Source organism: Passer montanus, unplaced genomic scaffold (assembly GCF_014805655.1).
Source record: "Passer montanus isolate IOZ18808 unplaced genomic scaffold, ASM1480565v1 scaffold2, whole genome shotgun sequence".
In the NCBI taxonomy this organism is placed as follows: domain Eukaryota; kingdom Metazoa; phylum Chordata; class Aves; order Passeriformes; family Passeridae; genus Passer; species Passer montanus.
In genome coordinates this window covers 13,908,435-13,931,376 of record NW_024366591.1, presented here as the reverse complement: position 1 = coordinate 13,931,376, position 22,942 = coordinate 13,908,435, and the positions used below count along the sequence as shown (strand labels likewise).

The 22,942-nt window shown below is 37.7% G+C and overlaps 1 long non-coding RNA gene across 1 annotated transcript; it reads right to left on the bottom strand.

Annotated features, from left to right (window-relative positions):
- Positions 1–14,048: 14,048 nt before the first annotated feature.
- Positions 14,049–19,776, bottom strand: LOC120501322. The gene is made up of 4 exons (XR_005627261.1): positions 19,705–19,776; positions 18,388–18,480; positions 17,639–17,762; positions 14,049–14,126 (listed from the first exon to the last, which is right to left on the bottom strand). It is a non-coding gene; the product is annotated as an uncharacterized LOC120501322 (long non-coding RNA).
- Between the last annotated feature and the right edge of the window lie 3,166 nt (positions 19,777–22,942).

Here is a 22,942-nt window from a genome sequence, read left to right as displayed (position 1 = left end):
TGTAATGACATTACTCTTTTTGTTTCCTTTCATTCTCTGTGGAAGTGGAGAACAAAGCAGTCATTTTGGTTTCTTCACCAGTGTGTTTGAGGGCCTGATAGAGCTGAAGAGACAGGAGACACTGCCCTTTGTCTTCACCTTGGCTGTTGTGGTGGTGCTGTGCTGGTCTGTAAGTCTTCTTGGAGGTTTCTTTCCAAGACTGTCTACAAAAATCGTACTCTGCATTTCTAACAATGCAGTATGTGCAGTTTCAAGGATGGTATGGATATTTGTTGTGAAAATGTTATCTGCAGATTGCTTTCCACATGCAGTAGGGAAAATTCATCATTCAAAGTAATGAAAAATAGCTTTCAAAAAGGAAAGAAGCAATAAAATGTGAGGGGAAAGAAATATTTTTCATATTCACATGTGAGGCAATGACTTCTCCACAAAAGAAATCTAGCTTTCTAGCATTTAACATTTAATATTCCTAACATTTAATTTTCCTTTTCTGCACATGAAAATTATTAAAAGGAAGATGGAATATTAAAAAAAATATATATATCCAGGTAAGAAATTATTCCATTTGTCAATTGTATTAAACAGCATCTGTGAAATTTGGACTAATTTTTATACATGTAGACACATATCAAATCATGCAAGATGAGAATTATGAACATACATTTCATTTTATAGGAGATGTGCTCATGATTTCTAAGTAGCTTAGGATGCCATTGCTGGAGGGAACTGTATCTTGGAAGACAGATAACCTTGAAAACTATTTAAACATTATAATGTGAAAGCTTCTCCACCCGAGTCCTTGTCCAGTACAGTGGAAAAGGTGAATGAGAACTGTGGCCATGAAAAGAGGAAAATAATGAATATGAGAATAATGAATACCAGCTGGCAGGTGGTTTTCCTTTGGCAAGTGCCACTAGCAGAATGGATACTCTTAGATGACCTTTACCTCCTGAGCCCATACTTGAAGAGTGATTTCGAAATATCTGAGATGAAAAATTAAAAAAAAAAAAAGAAGCCTGATGAGCTGAACAGAGTGCTTTATCTCACCATTGCACAAGCACATGAAGCTGGCATAAACCAGAGCACTGCTTAAAAAGGGCAACCTACCCTTTCCAGACCTGCATTGTTTCCTCCCTTGACTCTTTTCTTTCTTTTGGACCAGGGTATTTTAGAACAATTCACCATCCAGGTGCATAAATACCATGCAGGCAGAAAAGAGAAAGAAGCTGAGGGACAGAAGGTGACCAGGAGAATTGGTCTGGTTGCCTGTGCTGGCTTTGCAGTCTTGGGGAAGGTGTGTGGAGGGCTGAGGCAGGAGAGGGAAAGGACTGGACCATGTGAATTTGCTTAGCTTATCAATAAAGCCAAAGTAATTTGATTAAGTGGACACTGAGTATCAAAAGGTTCTTCAGTGTCTATAAAGAAACAGCATAGCTAAGAGCTGCTCCTTGGCTCCTGTTCAGAAATTAAAGGAGGAGAAAATAACGTAATGGTGAAGATGCTTAAGAATTAAGAAAAAACCCGCTGGATGGTCTCTTTTATGTCTTAAAATCAACAGCAATTGCCTTTCTGAAATACATAAAATACACACTTAAAGACACAAAGTGACAGGTTCAGTGGAGGAAGAAATGGATGAAATGTAGTGGTCTATAAGAAGCAATACTAGATATGAGATCCCTTCTGGCCTTAAGCTCAGTGAAATAAGACTGTGGCAAGCTATGAAAATATACTGAAAAATATATCCAGAGTTGCAAAAATCTTTTACTTTCTTACTTTACCGAGCGTTGAGCATTAATGCGGAAAAAAATTTGCTTCGTATTTAAAATTTGTTTTGTGTTTTTTCTGATCAAAACCAAAATGAAAAAAAGTACAAGTAGAGCTATAAAAATACTAAAATGATGGTGGATACTGGAGAGTGATGGAAAGACTTTTATGCGTATTCCACATTTTTTTATCTTTTAGTGCTCAGTACTCTGGTGATGATACCCTGGTCTGCTCTTCCTTGAATTCACCCATATTTTTAAAATTTATTTTGTTATATCTTAGGCAGAAGACTATACCAGCCCAGCCCAGAATTACAAGGCAGTTATTCGTGGAAAAGAGGCAAATGTCAGATGTGTCCACTCCCTTAATTTTCATTAAGCTGTGTCAAAATTGATTGTTTTGTCAGAAAAATACAAAGTGACTTGTGCAGCACTGATCCCCATAGGACAGTAAGCTGGGCCGTGCTCAGTGTTCAGTGTTTGGATCATTGATTAGAATCATTTAAGGCTTTAAAGTACTGGTATTGCAGCACTGTCTAATGCAATGGGGTTTAATTTACAGCTGTCGATATATTTCCATTAGATTTATGGGATGATGTGCAGAAACCATATGGTTCTTGTCAAAGAAGGTCATGAAAGCCCCAGGGGTCCCTCAAGTGTAGATTGAAGTCCACCAGTCTGTGTGATGATGCAGCCAAGTGTAAGCCAATAAAATTAACTTTGTTACAGTTTTCCTCTCTTCAGTAAGGGGTACCTAAGCATTTTATTACTTGACATGTAAGAAGTCTTACCAATAAAAGGATTCACTTAAAATCATTCACAGTTCTATCCTTTCTTTAATAAAAAAAGCAATAAAAACTTGCCAATGGCAATGACTGAGGTTCTAATATGTACTGCAGTAGCAAAAAAATAACTGCACCAGATTTAAATGTGAGTCCCTTATCATGGGCTTTATAGATATTTTAGAAAATAAACCAAACGATTTTGAAAGGGCAGAGTTTAGAATCCACTTTAAAAGTCCCTCTGTACTTTAAATGAGTGCCTGCTCTCTGAGCCTTCAGTCAATGGAATTCATGAGGAATGCATCAGTCAAATTTTACTACTGGCATCCATCCATAGGAAAAATGGCTATGTCTGCATTTGTCCTTTGTTCATAAGCCAAAGGTGAAGGTCTTGCCCCTAGTCATTGTATCCTTCCGTTTTCTTAAATGGATAGCAAGTTTTGCAACAGGGAGATAGGAACACACATTTTGCAAAATTAGAAAACATCTTTTCTGTAGCTAAACATTTACTTCTCACATTGAAAACATTATCATTTTTGTCACTTGGGTTAAGCAGATTTTTGCCACTCATTCATGTGGAGTGGCAAACATGTAAACATAAGTTAGAATATTTACCCACCTGTGTGATCTGGATGCTAATTCAGTGTAACTTAGAGGTCTAAGCTGCCATATTGTACTTAAGAGGTCTCACCAGTGAAGAGGGAAACAGCTTCATTTATCCTTTACACATGCAAAAGATACACGAGTCGGCTCCTAGAGATTTTTTTGGGGTTTTTTTTCTCCTCTTTGGCCTCTTAAGATAGCCTGGCAACATCACCTAAACTTTACAGGCACAGCAGACTTGGAGTAGTGCAGAGGATCCCAGCAGGCCCTCGTACGGATTCAGTACCGATTGCAGCATCACAATAACAGCTTGGCTTTTGCACTGGCTTCTGAAATCCTGGCCTACAGAAAAGGTGGTGAATGCAGGTGTCCACTGAGGCTTGTCACAATGATGTGACAATGCTCATTCATCCATATGCACTCTCTACCACTTACAGGCTTGTGATGCTCTCTAGGGCTGCATTTGTTTTTACAATAGGAAGAAATACTTTTGCTGTCTGAACACTATCCCCAATACTAGGCTGTTGATAATGAAAACACTTCTATTAATGGGAAATAGGATTAGTTTAAACAAAAATTGATTTTAACTGAAAATGTATGATAGAATTTCATAGCTGGTTTTTTTACTTTTTAGTGATCAATTTTTCCAATTAAATTTCTATTTATCTATTTTACAGTCTTTGTCCCTAACTCAAACTTTGCTTCTGTGAGTTAATTTTGAACTCATAATATCAAAACTGGATGAGAATAAAGCTCACATTCTAAGTGAGCTCTGGAAAATCCTGGAAATTAACAAGTCAAATGAGTCAAAGCAGAAGGTATGCCTACCCTTGGAAAAATCTGGTAAAGTCCTAGATAAACACCCAAACTTTTGGCCTTATTCATAAGAAATTACAGACATTTTTTAAATTGGCTATCTACATAATTTACAAGTCTTGATATTACATGCTCTTCTGAATTGTCAGTGGATTTGAGTCATAAGTCTCAGAACTGGAATAAGGGAGTTTGTGGGACACGTGTTTGACATTCACAGCATGCTGTTGTATTTTCAGGCATTATCACTCCCATTGGATCATGACCATTCCAGTGTACCAAAATAGATGAACACAGGTGGTGGTTGTGCCTCAGCCCTACTGCACATGTCCCAGCTGTGAGTAGAAACGTGAACATTCTGCTGATATCTGGGAGCTGCTATTGGAACATTGGGAAAAAAGGTCACACGATGAATGGACCCACCTCTGAGGAGCCTGGACATAAGCTCAAGTCTTGGCATGCTGGTGAAGCCTCTATGTATAGCACTGACCTAAGCCACAGGAATTGTGTAACTGCATGCTGTCACAGGAGCAGGGGAGCTAAGTGCAGTGAGAGGTTGGAGAGATGCTTGTCTGGGACATCTGGGATGCACACTTTAAGTTGCTGGACTCTAAAGCTAATAGAAGGTGTGTGGCTGCCATCTGATTTCCTGCTTCACTAACTTGATTTACTGTAACAAGGAGTGCTGGTATTCGAGCAATCAGAAGATGATAGAAAAGGGAGATGGGTCACTTGGGGGCTTGTATCTGCGGACCATGAGTTCAACACATCAGAGGATTTGCTTGTGCATAGAGAATAAACCATGGGCAAATAAAGCTGTATTGAGCCTTGTAGCAGTGCTACATAACAGCAGTCTTCGTCCAGAATAAGATGTGGCTTCTAAATTTCTCTGTGTTCATCTTCTTGTCATGCTCACTGAAGTGAGCATTCAAGGTAAAAAGTGGCCTTGTTAATTTTTCTTTCCCACAATATTCAGCTCAGAAAAAAAAAAATCCCTCTATTTCTCTTTTGTTGTGCTAAGTGAGCATCCAGCAAGAAAAGCCCTGGAGTTAAGCATGTGTAGTTGATGCCAAGGAGGACAGGAGGACTGTGAGTAGCAGAGAGCCTCTGGTAGTTGTTCATTCAGAGAAGCTTGACTGTGGCTGGACTCTGCTGGTACAGAGAGCAAACAGAACCACGAAGGGCTGCTTCACAATACGTAGCCAGTGACAAATGTGCCCTTCAATTAATGCTAGAAACACTTTAAATCAAAATGTTTTCGTTCCCCCTTCATTGATTTTGTAATCTCGGTGAAATCACTGGTTCCCCTAATTGGCTGATGAAATAATTAGTTGACTCTGACATTCACTTGGACTTCTTCTAATTAGAAACTGTATTCCACCAGATGTCATGTCAAAACAGGTTTCTGTCTGAGAATTAACAGCAGTCATCTTTTCCTGTATAACTTATTGAACATTGTCTTTCTCTATTCAGAAAGAATTGTCTAACTTTTTCAACTTTTTTAACAGCAATTAGCTGATGAAGATTTGGATTTAGTTGAATACAGTACAACAATATTTCATTTTGATTTGTGCCTAAAGTATTGTAAATCAACTTCAAATATGTTAATCTTGTCCCAAAACAGGCAAACTGGCATTTTAAATTAACATCTAGATAGTTTTCAAAGAACTAAGATTAGTCTCCTTTAAAACTATAATTTCCTCATTGAAAATATCCTTTAAATGTTTTTAAATATCATCCTATTAATAATAATTTAAACATTGCTTTGTCAATGCAAATGCCAATAGCTTCCTTCAGAAATATTCCTTGATTAAAAAACCCCAACCTTTTGAAAATCATTACCATCAGTGTCTGGAAAATTTGTAATATGTCTAGTAATACTTTTGCACATGAACACAAAATGTAATCCACCAACCCCAATTTACTGATGTAAATGAGTTGCACTCATTTTACTTCTGCATAAATTTATATTCTTCTGCCTGTGATACAAGAGAAAAATGTCACCAAAGAAAAGTTGGGTTTAGGTAGTTCATGTGAATAATGTTGCATGTACATGAGCAGAAAATACAACATCTCTGAAATAATTCTGATGCAAGCAATCTGCTTCCCAACTGGAGCCCAGGGGGAGATGCAATGCATTTTACTGTTTTACTGCTCATGGGATGTTGTTTCTCAGAAGGACTCTGAAGGCAATAGTGGTTGTTCATGAAGCATGGAGAGTGATAAATTAAATGTATCACTAAAAATATAGGACTCTAGGCTCTTTAGAGCTTTGCAAAATTCTTATCTGGGCTGAAGTTATGCTCCTAAACTAATTTTATCACTCAATATAACACTCTTTGCTTTTAATAATGCAGCAGTGAAAGAAAATTACTTCAGGTAACCTGCCTAATGCATTTGGCTAATGTTCATAACCAAGCAGTAAAAGATGACTATCTGTATATTCCAGCATATTTTGCCAATGTGTGTAGAGTGAGTAAGAGTACCTTGAACAGTATGAACAATATTAGAAAAATATATAGGAATTATATATACGTAATTTTCTATATTCTACTATTTGATGCTGCAAAAAAATAAAAATGTGATAACATAGGAAGGTCCCATTAGGGGGACACAGTCTTCTTAACAACTACTCTTGTGATAGTATTTGTTTTCAAGCCCTTCTCATGCATGGGAAAATCCCTCAGGGAGATTGTTTTTGTCCCCTAAGAAAGAGAACTCTATGACAGTGAGGTGGAAATGAAAATCCTATCCTTTTGATGGCCTTCTGCTCCTCCTACCTGATGCAAGAAGGCTAGGGAGAAAGAAACACCACTTGAAATGAAGCTATTGTGGAAAGTCTAAAGCATATTTTATTATACTGTTTTGCGTGTCTTTCTATGCTCTGTTTCTAGCTCTTTTGCATTCAGCTCCTGAACTTTTACTAGATCTGTGTTCTATATCCCAGATTTTTCAGACACTGGTTATATCTTAATTTTGGGCTTATGACCCATGAGTAGTGTGAAATACTGCCTGGATTATTTGCTGGTAGTTTGGCTTTGTCTGTCCGTGAAAGAGCCAAATCTCACTGCTGTGGTGGAGATTTGCTCTGCAGAGTGTTGCAGAATGGCTTTTCTCCTCTCTCTGAAGCTCTGGGATGAAGCACTCTGAGCAAGGGAGTTCTATTTTAGGCAGAGCTGGAACCTGTGGCTGACCTATTGTTAGCTTTTAGCTCTGGCTATTTTCATGCCTGGTACCCACAGCTGTTGCCTTGGGGTTTTGGGAGGGGGAAGTGGTTGGTTTGTTTGTTTGATGTAGTGTTGTAGCATTGTAGTGGTGTAGTGTTACTCTAGCCTGTCAGGGCACCCAAGGAAGTTTTACAAATATTATTTTTTTTCCCCAGTCCTCCGGTATGTAATCAAGTAAGTTTGCACTATGAACCTTGCATGTGCTGGAAAAAAGCTCAAATTGTTTTTGCATGATTGAAATTTTGCTTTGATGGAGCCTTGCTACCTCTTTCTTCCGCTCCGGATACACTTAAGATGTGATTTCTACTTGTGTGTTTGAGCACTTATCATTATTATCATCACTTATTCATTATAATTTTTTCCCCTCTGGCTCAATAATGCAGTTGTCTGACATTTAAGATGCTTAGATACTTGATTCCTCCTACAATTTGTGTCCTTACTTCAGGTATCTGCAATCATGACATGATTTTTTTTTTCTTAGAGGGTACTGTGTGTGCATTACTCTCTCTCACTTGAACAGTGGATGGAGCCTTGCTACCTCTTTCTTCCGCTCCGGATACACTTAAGATGTGATTTCTACTTGTGTGTTTGAGCACTTATCATTATTATCATCACTTATTCATTATAATTTTTTCCCCTCTGGCTCAATAATGCAGTTGTCTGACATTTAAGATGCTTAGATACTTAGATTCCTCCTACAATTTGTGTCCTTACTTCAGGTATCTGCAATCATGACATGATTTTTTTTTTCTTAGAGGGTACTGTGTGTGCATTACTCTCTCTCACTTGAGCAGTGAGGTGTCACCATGATATTTCATGAAAAATCCCTTTGCCAGGATTTCTTCTGGGAAGATGAGAAGACTCAGAGGAAAAGAAAACCAATATTATCTGATTGCTTTTCCCTGTGTTTTGCTGCTTTGGAATGTGGCAGGTGCATCTTTGATTGGTTCCATGTGAATTGTTTTTACTTAATGACCAATCCCAGTCCAGCTGTGTTGGACTCTCTGGACAGTCACAAGTTTTTATTATTGATTCTTTTCTAGCTTTCTGATGTATCCTTTCTCTATAGTTTAGCATAGTTTTATATAATATATATAGTATATTAATAATATAATATAATATAATATAATATAATATAATATAATATAATATAATATAATATAATATAATATAATATATCCGCCTTCTAAGAAATATGGAGCCAGATTCATCTCTTCCCTCATCCTGATACCCTCACAAACACACCAACAGTTAAGCACACTTGATATTTTTTCTTTAATGTCTCTCCCTCAAGGACAACTTTCAAGCAGTTGATCTTCCTTTATTCTTGTCTCTCTTCTCAGTGTTTATTACATGAATTTCTTAATTTACTGGACTGAACATTTTATAAAATTTAGCATGGGCACAGTTGGATTGAACCAGCTGTGAACATCTAAAAATGTGACAATTTCAAGCTGTCCAACCTGACGTCCTGGAAGCTGCACCATACAAGGTACAGTTCTGTACCAGTTGCTGTCTGCAGCCTGACATATGAAGGTGCCTCTGACTGAGGCCTGGATTGGCTTGGATATACTGACAAAAATGCTATAATGATTCCAGAATCACCCTCTGTTCACTCAGCTCTCCTTGCTGTAAGGACAGAAATTGGGAGTATTCATAGAGGGGTGGAAATCATTCCAGCTGTTTCTGTTCAATTCATGTGTGCTAGTGTGCTCTCAGTGTTCTTTTGAACATTGCTTATTTGAAATTATTTTCTAAAACTAACCATACCATTTTCTATACTACTACTTTTTACTTGACAAGGATACAGCTGAGTGAACAGTAGTACGACTGATAAATTTCCAGAATAAGTGTACTGTGGACAGAGTCTTATGGGGAAAATATCATAAATATATTTTGGTTTTAGGGGCTTACTTAGAAGTGTATTATTATACACTATATATAGTATAGTATATAACAGTATATATAGTATATAATTATTTGTTTTTCTAAGTTGGAAAGAATGGAGTGTGTTAGTGGCACTAATAACATTTGCATTGATTGCATTCTTTTAGAAGTGGATGAGACAAGCACAGGTTAATTAAATCTGACCAGAAAATCAACCATATAACAGCTGTGTATTACTACTTTTAATGCAATAGTCACCTCTTTGCACAGAAGTGTTGGCTGTATAAAATCTGTTATAGAGCTTGAATTGGTAGTGTAAGATGTCTACAGTGGCCTTTGATGAAAAACCCAGTTGTTATACAAGATGCCCTGGTAAAAAAGCAGCAATTAACATCAACACTTTTCAGGAATCTGAAGCTTTTTTTTTTTTTTCAGGATTACAGCCTGACTAATTATGGCATCTATTTCTGAGAGTGCACTGAGAATGGCAGCTTAGACAGTACACTGGCAGGTACAACCTATTTGTAAGTATATTGGGAGTCCCAAATGAACTGTACCTAAAAAATCTTCTGGTTTCAGCATTCACTTAAATACTTGCAGACCATCATAGTGACCCTAAAACCTTCTCCCCTTCAAACTAAAGATTTGTGTTGTTAGAGGATTTACATAGTTAAAAATGTACAAATTACAACCTAATGCCTTTGAATTTGATATTTCATTCTCTGTGTCTCCAGATGTGTTCTTCCACAGTAATGTTAATGTTAATTATTGACCTTCTAAGTGAAAGTCACATGTAATGCTGTAATGTAATTACATAGTGTCTGACTGCAGATTAAAAAAAAATAACTAGGGTAATATTACATACACCCCAAACAATAAGTGATGCAGGTGTGACATATAGCTAAATGAGTTTAAATAAAACTTCTCTTTATGATCTGCTGCAGAATAGAATATGATGTGGTGGGTAAACCAGTAGAATTCCCTTGTCTTTCATATTGGTCCTTAATTGGCCATAATTACTCGTTTTTTTTGTCTCATTATGTATTGCTCAAAGATTTTCAACCTTGCCACAATTCACCTGAAAATTAAGGGTGTTTCAGTCTTGTTGGAGAGAATTGAATAAAAATTCTGTATCTGCTTTGTAGGTAATTGCATGAGAAATCACTCAAAGCCCTACAGCCATGTCTCCCAAGCACTCAGCCTGCTCCATCAGCAAGCTGCTTTATAAACTGGGTGGTTGACAGTATTACCAAACCAATTTTGAAACTTCTGGGAGGTGTTGTGGTAAATCTGCCATCTTATTTTAAGGGTCTCTCAAAGGACACAACAAATTCAATGCAAAGCAGTCCCACTGCAGTTGACAGGGTGTTTCTGAAAGCACCTGCCTGTGGAGGCAGGAGCAACCCCTCTTCTCCTTCTAGAGAGCTGAGGCCAGAAGGCTGAATAAGGAACATACATAGGGATGAGTAGAGAAGAAAGCATCATTTCATGGCTGGTTAGTCTCCAGGCTGTCCAGACAAACAAGACCTACAGAGGACCCAGGCCAATTTCCCCAGAAAAAGTATATTTAGAGAGGGGTGGAATAAAGGAACATTCAGGCCTTAAAATAATTTTTTGCTTTGCTGTAGAAAGATTTCATTTCCCTCTCCATCTTACCTGTGATCCACGGTCTTACTTAGGAGTAACAGCATAGTGTAGAGAGATGCTCTTTTCATTCTCTCCCTACAGTATCTAGGTTCAGGAGTAGAGCAATTCCCAAAGATATGATAATATCCAACAGAAACAAAAGCATTTAGAGTGAATCTGAGATACATGTGTTAGCCCCTTGGTCCATACTTTGATATAAGAGAATGTTATTTTTCACAGAAGGGCTTGCAGGAATTTCCCCGTACAGGAAAGATGTTATAATTCAGATTTTTACAGGGGTAAATATTTGTGAGCAATTTCAAATTTCAAGCAGGAATAGTAGGATTCATACAGAGAGCTATACCCAGAATATTTTCTTGCCTGTTAACTTATAAACACAATCATAAGAGTTTGCATTCCAAATGTTTTGACTGCTTTGCTATACCTTGCTGGCTTACTACCTCATTGCTTATTAGGAATATTATTTCACAATGAAACAATAAAATATCTGGGGAAGAGGCTCTGGCATGTGTCTTGGTGTGCTTTTAAAGAGTTTAACTACTTCTGGATGAACAAGTGTAGCTTTTCCTTGCTTTGGATTGGCAAACCTAAGGCCTCCCCTTGTTTTCAGGTATAAAAACATACTGAAACTACTACTGAAAGATTTGTTTGACTTACAAAGGATTTTCCTAATCGTGAAGGCAGTTTTCTTTTTATTTCTTTGGTAGTATTTTAGATGCTAGAAAAGTATATGTGATTTTTGGGGATGAAAGAACAGAAGAATACTCATGTTAGAATTTCAAGTTTTCCCATATCTAATGATTTCAAGCATTGTTCTGAAATTTTTTATGGTGAAGTTTTATGGTATAGTGGTACAATTCCAGTCTGAAAGCAGTTGGTGGTAATATATAAAAATTTGCTATAGAATTATAATGAAAACTTTTATTTTTGCAGCATTAGTCATATTCTGATTACACGCAAGTAAAAAATATTGGAGTCCTGGTGCTGGGAGTGCAGCAGCAGGACTTTTTTACTAATGTTTCTCTCTGAATTAGAAAAAGCTGTCGCTGTTTCACTATTCTTTTTATTAGTCATTGTTACTTAGATAACATGTTTTTCCCACATGCCCCTCTCATCATCTTTTTGGGAGGAAAGTGAACTAATTATGGTGTCAAAATTGCAATGAAGAGGAATTCTCATTTGCATTATCCTTGTTCTCTCAAAAGGCTTTTTCTTCACTATCTTTAAAATACTTAGTAGATACACAATAGATATCTACATGAGACAAATGGCTTTTTTGGGTGTAATTAATCATAATTTCTCACATATTCTAATAATTATTGGATAATGCATTTTTATGTATTTAAATGAGGATTAAAGTCATTACAGTCTGCAAAACAAACAACATAATTGAAATGGACTAATAAAAACACCGCTATAAAAATTGCTGGGTTTATATGTGTCTGTAATAAATGATAATAGGCTGAGAGGGAAACAATGCATTGGAAAATCAGATTAGGGTGACTGCCAAAAAATAATGGTTTAAAATCACCAAGCATTATACAAGAAGTTGCTCTTGCAACTTATCATTCTTTGCATGGAGAACTTTTTATAAATTAAAATTTAATATTTTTCATCTTAGCCCAGTGAGACTTTTCATTCATGTCAAAATAAATATTTTTTTCCACTTGTTTGTAATTTTGCCCATTTACTTTATTTTTCTTACAAACAGACTTCCTTTCACCCCTTCATTCCACATCAGTTTTTATTCTGTGTAGAAGATGAAAAGTCTAGGTTAGGATCTGTGGTTATGCAGTTAAACAGATTTTCACTGATACTTTTTTTAAAATATATTTTTCCAGGTAACACAAAATCAAAAACAAAAGCAAAAACAAGCCAAACCTGGATATGTTATAAGTAACACAGAACTGTGGTTTTTTTATTAGAGGGTTTTTTTCACCCTTAATAATCTGCTTTCTTTGGGTATTAACATCTGACCCAGAAGTGCACACACACACACAAACACACACACACTGACTAAATGACCAAGTACTGTCCTCACTGGGTGTGCTGGCAGAAGGCAGGCACCAGTTTGTTTTCCTGCTGAAGTTTGAACTGTTGTGCTTGGTGAGCCTCAGGAATCCTAAACTGAAAGGGAATCGTCCCTTGGTCATTGTAATGAACTGAGATATTGAGATATGCAGTACATTTATACAAAACTGCAAAAAACCATAAAAATGGTAAAGGAAAACCAGAACAGTGGTGGTCAGATGTTCAGGTTTTGGGAATTGCTGTGGGTCTCTGAGCCCGGTGAGAAAAGTATTATTGTACATGCTAAGTTACGTCCCACAAAGACAAAAAAAGGGCCTTTTATGTGGGAGGCAACACATCTAGATACATATGAGTGTCACATTGTCCCAGTGTGCTACCATAGCATGGGTGTTAGCACTACACGTACATGAAATGGCAGTGACACAACGCTCCAGACAGTGCAGACCTACTTGTCTTTATCCCTGCATCTTTCACAGCCTTCCAGGAATGCCAATGCCTCCGTTAGTCTATAAGAATAAGTCACTGATTCAATTAGAGTGATAAGTGGTGTGTCTGCACTAGGGCAGAGAAAGTACACAGCACCATTTCAAGCAAAGTGCCCTTGAAGACTTTCATCACTCATAACCTACTGTTCCCACTGCCCTGCAGAAGGAGCTGCCTTTCCATATGCCATTATTTGAGCAGGAAGGTCATGCTTTTGTTGGTATGCTGCTCAGGGCTTTCTGCAAACAGCAGAACATTTTGGTAATACAAAAGCTGTTGGAATTTTTTTTCTTTAAGCTATATCACAATGAACAAGAGCACCTTTCTCTGCCCCAGGTTTTTAGGAGAGACAGCCAGACAAGCACTAGTGGCTGGTTGCAAAGTCGGTTTTAGGGGTGAGCAATCAGGGCTTGATGGGCATCCCTGGGATTGTTATGTAGTTGTGCAAGTCACTCTAGAGTTGGACAGAAAAAGGGAAGGGTTTTTACTTTAACCCATGGATGGGCTCCAAGAAGCCTGATGTCAGCTCTCACTGAAAGTGAATATTACAGAAGTGCTTAACACCCCTTGGCTGTGATTTCCAAATTTATGAGCGGACAGTCACAGGTAGCCCCAAAGAGTAACCTAGACTCTGTCTGCAAGACACAGAATTGTAACTGTTTTTTCTGGATTTAACCTTGTTCTACTAGGGGTTTAACATTCCTCAGAAAGTTATGCATCTGATACCCATTGCCCCCATATTTCCTTAAATATCTCAGTGGGATGGCACTTCAGGGTTAGCAACCTTCTGTTGGAAGTCAGTTGTCAGTGGGGTCATCTCCTTGTGTACAGAAAAGGAGATTTAAATATCATCTTGCTCCGAACAGTTCCGTGAGATCCATTTTGCATGGCTGTAAGGAACAACAAAAGATGAATTTCAAAGGACAAGCAGTATGACACTGCTCCCGGGCTGTGTAAGCTCTCAACTAGAGATTAGCAACAAAATGAAGAAAAAGCTGACGTAAATGCAGGGAATATGCTAGGCAGTGCTTGATCATCAGCTGTAATAGCAGAGAAATTATGCAGTTTCCCAGGGCTGAGCCCCACCTTTTATGGTGCTTATACTAAAAGTCTGAGCCCAAACATAAGCAGATAAACTCAGTAATTGGAAAGGACAGACCTACAACAGCTTCTCATATCCCATCACACTGGCAAATAAAAACAAACTACGTGCTCAGATCCACCTTGTAAACCTGCTGTGTTCATGAAGGCAGTGCAGCTGTGATTTTACCATTAAAACAGATCTTCTATATCAGTCTTGCTCCAGAATTCACAAACCCTGCTGTTCTTGGATTGTTCGTGGTATAAAGGCTTTAGATAAAAGCAGATTGATTTTTTTTTTTACAGTCCTTAATTTTGTCTGTATTAGTAAAATCAGAAATGGCGAGATAATTGCATTATGTTAAGATAAACTGAATACTTTATTCTTTTCATGATTTAGCCTCTGAGTACTTACCATCAGTGTGAAGAGTTGCTCTTTCTGTAGTTTATTATTGGTTTTATAGTTGGCTAAGTTCTAGGTCATAGCCCAATTGGCTGACAACAGCAATGTGTGTAGAACTGCACTCACAAAGACACTTTTGTTGCTTGCTTCAGGGAGTACAAAGACATTTTTTTTGCTATTAATTTTATGTAACTATCCCCTTTATGTCTACACCTACAGTGTTTATATTCAGCCCACAAGTGACATCAGTGCAGTATAATCTCTGTTCTGAAGTCCTGGAGGCTCTGACAGTAAGCATGGCCTAATGTTGAGATTTCCATAGTCCATAAAAAATATCAAATAAATGGGAAATTTCCTCAGCTGCTTGACTGTGCAGCAAACTGAATGATGTAACCATAATCTTTCCTTGACCTATTTTAAAGAAACAGCCTATAAAGCTAGGTTTCATATTCATTTTAGATTCCAACACTGTACACAGAAAGTGCAAATTCACAATCCTGCCAATTATGTGTTTTGATAAATTCTAGGATGTGGCAGTTTTTCACCAGAGAATTCTCTTGCTGCTCACAATAATCAATCAAACTCTGGGAACCGACAGCCAAAATCAACAGAGATGACAAATTAGGGTCCCAGGCAATAACAGGCGATAGAAGAGCAGCAGTTACATTGGTAATAGTAAAGACAACTCAAGCAAACTTACATTTTAAATATATAGTAAACTACATTTCTAAACTATTTATAGTTTATTTATATAGTTACATAACAACATGTTAAACTATAATTCTAAAATTTTTCTTTGCATTCACAATCTATTATGTTCTCATTAGCATTTTTCCCTCCCTTTCTCTATTCCTTATCATCTGTTTCCTATGATCTTAATTCTTTGTAGCATTCTTGTGGGACGCTTTCTCAGCAACTGTGCTTTAAGCAGGCTCTTAGTGTTGTTGAATTTTGACTCTGGCAATAAGGAACTAATTCTTTGCAACCTATTTGGCTTAGCAAAGACACCCTTTAAGACTCTCTTCATTCTTGACTCTTTCAGGCTGTCACTAATCACCATGAGAACTCAATGGCACTGGATTTCTCCAGCCTAATTGTGTTTAGCTGAGTATGAGGAGGTATCACGAGGTCCTTTGGACAGTGCCAGACTCATTACCCTTAAGTCTGTAGTGAATCAAGAGACTAAAGCAGTGCAGTAAAGCAATTTGAGAGCAATGGGAGCTATCTACGGTACAAAAAAGCACCTTCTGCCAGCTGGGGATTTAATGTAATGGGGATGAATGGTTGTTGCTTGGAGATCTTAATTCTTATCAGACAAATTTTGCTGTATTTATGTTGGTGTTTTTAACCAAGGGGAAAAGGAGATTTCATGAAAGTTCTAATTCTCATTGATCAGTGCAATGCTGAAAAAAAAATCTTGAACTTTCTTTCAGCGTAAGTAACTTTGTTAAGGAAATTACTCTGTTAAACTTTATCTTGTCTCATTCGCAATACATCGGCTGCTTTTTAGACTTTCACATTTGTGAGGCCATCTCATTCTACTCTTTGGGATGAATGCCATGGGATACCTCATGGCAATGGGAATCCCATATAGTAGCTGTCTGTCTGGAAAAATAAATAGTGAGGCATGTTTTGCATGTCTTTCATCAATGTATAGCATCTAAACCCAGGAGGAGCTAATACCACGTGATGAATAATTTCTTCCTTGTCCTCTATGAAAGCATTTTGTGAAACTATTTTTGTAAAAAAATCTAGTACAGGAATATAGCTGCAGTAAAGACCATCTCTCTAGACCACCTCTGCTGAGCTATTCATGCTGTAGAGTCCTAAACAGTCCTTCTCCTTCTCTTGGTATGCTTTTATTATTGTGTTTGCTATTCAGTTTAATTTGATTAATCTTTTGTTCTGATTTCTTTATATTTTTAAAATTATGACCCATGTTTTCACCTTATTTGCTTTGTTTTATGTCCTCTTACATTTCTGTTTGTTTCTCTTTTTTGTAGGCCTTCCTAAAATGGTATGATTTATTTTTCAATTCCTTCTGAACTAGATGTTTAATATTTCCTGTGTGAAGTTATTTTTAGCCTCTATGCAGGTCGCTGTAATACTCGTTTTGATACTTCTCTTGTTCAACTCATAGAATCAATATGCACGTCTTTGGCAAACCCTTTACATTTACTGTAGTAGTGCTGATGTTTCCATTCCACCGCCTACATTTTATTAGGAGTGTTGCTGCTACTTCCAAATGACATACTTTAAAGAGAATTGACTCATTATCTCACAAATAAAAGCAATTACATTAAATACTTGAGAAATTTTTTTGCTTTGTTTTCTGGTATCAGCTCTATGTATAACAATAAATTCTCCTTCTAACCAGACTGTTTATGATAATGTTCATTTCATAAATACTACTCCAAAGCAAAATATCAGCCCAGGCTTTAAAACTCTTTTTTCAGAGTGGGCTTCATTACACTCATTCTTACCATGAAAGAGGAGAAAGCAGAGTAAACTCTAGAAGTGAAACCTATGCCCTTTTTCATCAATGGCAGTTTTGCTGTGACCTCAATAAAGTCAAGTTTTGATGTCAGTGTGTGATATCAATGAGGCCCACTGTTCAGAGGACACTGAGCATATATTCTCTATTATTTTATATAACTGTCTATGCCTGTGTTTAAGTGGAACAGAGGCACAACCTGCACAATTTGGTCCTCTGGATATGAGCAGACAGAAAATCAGACACACTGCACTGTTATTCCCAAAACATCTTTGTCTTTGCTTTTACAAGGTCCAGTTCAGAATTAACATAGAGAAAAATTCTGGATGTGACATTGACCTAAGTCCTACACCAGACAAGTATAACTAACATAAAAGTTAAATGATGGTGGTTGTAACTAGCATTTATGATCTCAATGTTCTTACCTCTGGTGAAGTTTACAAGTCACAGAATTGAAATGTGCATATAAAAAAGCTCCATGGGGCATGAAATGCTTTGATTCCTTTGGTCTTTAGCAGCTGTCTTGTGAGTCCTTGCATTGCCTTCTCCCTAACAAATGATTTTTTTTGACATTTTAGAATTATGTACATTGCATTATGGCATGACTGTAAAAAATAATAGAGAATGATGCTGTCCATATATCCCTGTCAATGAATAATTTGTAACCTACAGGCAATTCTGTATCATTAATACATTAAGCATTAAACAGCCAGACACATATTGTAATCCAGACACATACTGTAGTCCACAACTTTCAAGCCTGTACAGCGGCCCCTAACAAACAACCATATGTTATTATCTTTCCAGTTTCTTTGTATTATTATGGCTTTTCTTTCAAAAGTCATTCAGACTTTTCTAAATGTGAGCTATATTTGTTGAATTGTTATCCTTTTGCACATGTTCAGAGCATCCAAAGAGCCTCTCCGACAGCAATAATAAAAACCTAGTAGGACTTCATTTCTACTACTGCATCATCAGCTGCTGAGTGGATTGATTATTTAATACATTTAGCAGTTTCTTAGATTGATAGCAGCAAGATGTAAATAAATTACTTAGTCAATGCATTCGTTTATATCAGCTCAATCACTTAACAGTGACTCAGCATGGGATGTGACTTTGACAGCAAAAGCATTAAGTGGCCAAATTCTATGGCAGCTAATTTGATACTGCTTACAGCATCCTTCCACAGGAACTATTTGTGTGAAGATACAGTGGTTTCCCAGGACACCATTCATTACACAGTTTAGAGGACACAGGAAGAGGCATCCTAAAAAAAAAAAAAAAAAAGCCATTTTCAAATATTTAGATTTCCTACAGTGGTTTCCCAGGACACCATTCATTACACAGTTTAGAGGACACAGGAAGAGGCATCCTGAAAAAAAAAAAAAGCGATTTTCAAATATTTAGATTTCTATACTCTTGTTTCTCTGCATTTCCTATTTCAAAATTGGATACCATTATGGATTATGCAAGCACACAGTTTTGCTTGCACTATGAATTTATGATTTCAATTTAGTGTGGAAATAGAGAGTAATTAACTGGCGACACAATCATATAAACACATAGCTGAAAAGTATTTTGTTCAAGTAGCCTGTCAGAGCTAAATTTTAGAATATATTTAGGTAACTGGAAAATTACATAGACAGTCATGAAAGAATTTCAAAGCAGTTCTGTACCTAAATTACACCATAATGAACAGATTAGACACTGAAGCATTTTCGAATATCCATGCAAGATATCTCCCTAGTTTCTAGCCACTATTTCTCCCCTGACTGTATTTTGGAGAATTTGTTCCACACACCCAACACAACCTGTGAGACTTTCTACTCCTATCATTGGACATTCTGACCAGAGAGGATAGAGAGATTAGCTGACCTTGCCATGCATTCCTACCCTGAAACCCTACCCATGGTTTGGAAGCAGCTGTCAGTGCTCTAGTGTAAAGAGCAAGGGTTCAGAATCACTGGGAACCTTTCCCAAAGACAGAAATATGGCTTTGTTTCCTTCCTATCCTAGCAAGATGAGCATCCACACTGGGGTTCTTCTACAAATTTGCCTGCCAGACTTTTCCTGACCCTGTTTTGACATAGTGTCTTACATTTGAGCAGGATGTGTATTCTCTAAGCTTAGTATTTTAAAAAGGGGGGTTTTGGTGAGGTTTTAGGGAAGATGAGCATCCACACTGGGGTTCTTCTACAAATTTGCCTGCCAGACTTTTCCTGACCCTGTTTTGACATAGTGTCTTACATTTGAGCAGGATGTGTATTCTCTAAGCTTAGTATTTTAAAAAGGGGGGGGGTTTGGTGAGGTTTTAGGGGTAATTTTTGCTTGTTTTTGTTGGATTTTTCTTTTTCAAGTAGACAGCCTTGGATGAAGTCTCTAACAATGTGATTAAAATTATCTGAGCACAGAAAAACTTCCTGCACAGATTTCACTAAATAACAATCTTTGTATCTTTTGTACTCCTTTTTCATGGAATGTTTTATCTTACCCTTTTACATGCTCCAGCCTGCTATTCATGAGCTTGTTTCAGAGGGCAGTGCCTACCATGGTGAACTGAGGACAGTGAAAGAAATGTGGATGCAGCTGTTCCTGATCCATTGATGCTCTCTCATTAGTGCCCAACTGGCAATACAAAAGGTCTACAAATGTTGACCCTGTTGAGGAGGGAGATGGGTGGTGAGTGTCCTTGCAAGATGAAAAGCCAGCAATTCTTCAACAGTCATCTGCAGTCACAGCGAATTACAGGAAGGGCAAAGGAGGTTTTAATAGCCATCTAACAGGTTTCAACCACAATCCCTGGAGCTCAGTTATCAGAAACCCCTGCAACTCACCATTAATCACTATTTGATGCTTCCTGACCTTCCTGACAAAGATTAATAATCCTGTATGAGAATACAGGATGTGAAGGCTACAGGCATAGGCAGACATTTCAGACCCATCTCTCCACTGCTTTGCAGGCAATCATTTATAGCAGTAATGCATTGCCAAATTAGCAGTCAGTAAATATTTAATCAAAGAACAAGGTAAGGACCTTTCAGCTTTTCTCTGAAAAAAATTGATGGGCGATGCTTATAAAAGACAGATATACAAAATTGCCCAAAGCTTTTGAAATTATTCTTTGGCCTGCTCATGCAAATTAAATTGAAGCAAGACCCTGAAAAGACAGAATCCAGGTAACAAAATGCTGCTTCCTTTAGTCAGGAACTTGAAAGAACTTGTTGTGAATCTAAAAGCTTATTTTATCTTTACTTACTCACCCTGACAGCTGAAATGAACAACTTCCATCTTCTTGGGTTAGTCACTTCCCCCTCCCCACTTTGCAGTGATGTGTTTTAGATTATGCACTCTGATTACAGAGGTTCTGCTTTGCTTCACTGAACATCCAATTTCCCAGCTTCATCTATTGACAGTAAGCAGTACAACTTATGATTCATCCTCAGTGTTAAACATTGACATATTCTCTTAGCAAGTGTGGCCTGGTCCTGTCTATTTTTCTTTTCAGCGTGGGATATTTTCTTTTACTGTATTTCATCTCTGGCACTGAATGGCATACTGGGTAACAGCTTAGCTTCTTCACTCTTTGGTTGCCCTAGGTAGGGTATCTGAAGTACCAGAGAATTATTTTAATATCTCTTCTAAGGAGAGAAAATCTGTATCATGCTATCCATTTATATACCAAGCCTCTACCCCCAAACTTATAAATTCATTAGCCAGTTACACCCAAATTTGTGCAGCAACTGTCTCAAAAATAACCCTTTTTAAAAATTTCATGCAACAAGAGAGAAATAAAGACCATGGGACCCCGTTGTGCCTTCACTGCTACAGAGTACCAGAGAATTTAAAGAAGGGATGATGCTGTAGGAAGTCAGGCTTCATTGCTTCAGCTGCCCAAGGGATCATATTTTAAATGTATCAGTGGGCCTTAAAGCAGTAAACAATAAAATATTTGCTCAGGCACTATAAGCAACTTGGGAACTTGGCTATAAATATGTTACATTTCCCTGACACTTCTCTGTACTCTACAAGGTCTATGCCAGTGTTTGGCAAATGGAATTAAAGGACTCTGAAAGGCCTGTGACACCTGTAACCAGCATCACCACAGGTACTACAAAGCTGGAATAACACAGAACCTCAGTCAGGAAGGAGGGGAGGGAGTCTGGATGCCTGCAGCCAGCTCCTGAGAATGCAGCCCAGGGTGTCCCATGAAGAATGGTGACTCAGATGAAGAGCAAGGCTTTGAGAGTCTCTTTAAAAATCTGTCCTGGTATTTCTTGTACAAAATGACAATATAAAAAAATAATTAGGAAGGTTTAATTTAATCGAAAATGAGTGTGCAGGAAAGTCATAAAGAAAAGGAGGACAGACCACTGAGAATGGATCATTAGCAAGGCTGTTTCAGAGATGGAAAGCCCTTTGAGAGCTTTGTTCTGGGCAATAATTGTTTTGGATAGGTTGTTTTTTCTTTTTTGGGGTTTTTTTTTGGTGGTTTTTTTTTTTTGTTCTGGAACCAAATGGGAAATTAAAGATCACTGTAAAACTGCTGATGTTTGGTCTTCTGAAATAAAGCTTTGGTATGCAGACTTGGGTTTCCTTCCTGTTGAACAAAGAATGGATTAGGGTTTCTTTCCAAACTGGCCTGGCTGGTTGCTCCCAGACTCCTTGGAGGGGAGGGTTTAGAGCTATGGCTAGTCTGAAACTGCAGTTGTAGTTGTAGGAGAAGAAGAAGTTGCAGCCTAAAAATTAAGCCAGTCAACCAAAGCTGATGTTTGATACAAGATCTCTGCTAGACACGATACAAGCTCAAAGGGAGACACAAATTCCCTTCTACTTAAGGCAAGGCTGTACAGGGTAGTGTGACTAGCAATGATGTGTACAGGTAAGGTGAAGAGAATACAAGAACATCTTCATCGAGATTATTCTGACACTGACTGCCCACGTGCTGAACTAAGAAATTTCAGGTTATGAATAATAATTCCTGAGCACTCCCACCTTAAAACTATCAGCATATTGTTTTGTTTGGGGATTTTTTTCTGTTGAGGCTTTTTCATGTGTGAGGCCAAAGACTAACTGTGATATCAGTATTGACTTATGCTTCAGATAATTCCTGCAAATCAAGGTCTGGCGTGCACCTAAGGTGTGAGTGAAACACTTCCCACCTACAGTACATAGACAAGCTCACAGACTTTAGAAAGGTAGTAATCAGATCTCATTTTACATGTAAGCTTGTGTGTGGGTAAGCTCCACCCTGCACTGGAGTTTGTGGACAGTGGGCACCCATTCGTGCAGCATCCTCCCTGTTATATTCTTGGTAGTCACAGCTATGGCTTCTGTCACTGCCCAGTCTCAGCTGCCGGCTCCTTCATGTTGTCTGTTATCTAAAGTAAAAAGGACATCAGAAGCTGTAATTGAATATTTTTTTTGTTTCCTTAGACTCACATCACAGAGCAGCTTTAGAGTTTTCCTCTGAAACTACAGCATTAGAAGTTCTTGCAAGATCCTGAATACTATTGTGTCCTTTGTGATTTAAAGAATGTTGATTTTCCATATCTGCCATCTTCTTTTAGGAAAATTATGTTTTCAGTCTCCAAAACTCTCTCTTAAGGGTAGGGAATACAAATGGGCTAAGGTTTCTTAGCACTGATACAGCAGCTAGTGTCTCCTGTCTTTTATTTCCCCAGTTCTTTTCACTCCTTCACAATTGGGTTTTGGTCAAGTCATACCTGAGG